Source organism: Triticum dicoccoides, chromosome 2B (assembly GCF_002162155.2).
Source record: "Triticum dicoccoides isolate Atlit2015 ecotype Zavitan chromosome 2B, WEW_v2.0, whole genome shotgun sequence".
Classification (NCBI taxonomy): Eukaryota; Viridiplantae; Streptophyta; class Magnoliopsida; order Poales; family Poaceae; genus Triticum; species Triticum dicoccoides.
This window is the reverse complement of record NC_041383.1, coordinates 654,954,091-654,954,640: the sequence shown is the minus strand read 5'-3', so window position 1 is coordinate 654,954,640 and position 550 is coordinate 654,954,091.

Sequence of the window (550 nt, the reverse complement as noted above, 5' to 3'; positions counted from 1 at the left end):
CACCCTCCCCCGCTCCACCGGCATTATTGTTTGATGATATTTTAGAAAAAATTATTACTGTCTTATAAAAAAAATATTACTGTTATGATTTAAACAAGTTTGAACATATTTAAACACAAATAAGTATCAAACAGCATTTTAAATGCATAAAAAAAAATTGTGGAGCCTGGGAATCGAACCCAGGACCTCCTGGTGTGAGAACTGGCTGCTTACCAGTCGAGCTAGTAGAGGGAACTTGATGTCGATCAGGTCAGGTGGAAGATAACCTGTTGGCTCGAGCAGAAATCAAAAAAAAAATACTAATGGCACACTAGGGCGAGGTGCGCCATTAGTATGGATGTACTTATGGCGCACCGTGGCGTGGTGCGGCATTAGTATTGTGCCTCCCCCATCCATATCCTGGCCCAAACCGCCCTCGCCCTCGATCCCCTCTCTCTCCCTCGCCCTCGCCCTCGATCCCCTTCCCCTCTCCTCTCCCGACGCCGCTGCCCCGCCGCCTCGACGCCGCCCCGTCGTCCTCGTCTCTGCCCGACGCCCCGCCGCCGCGACG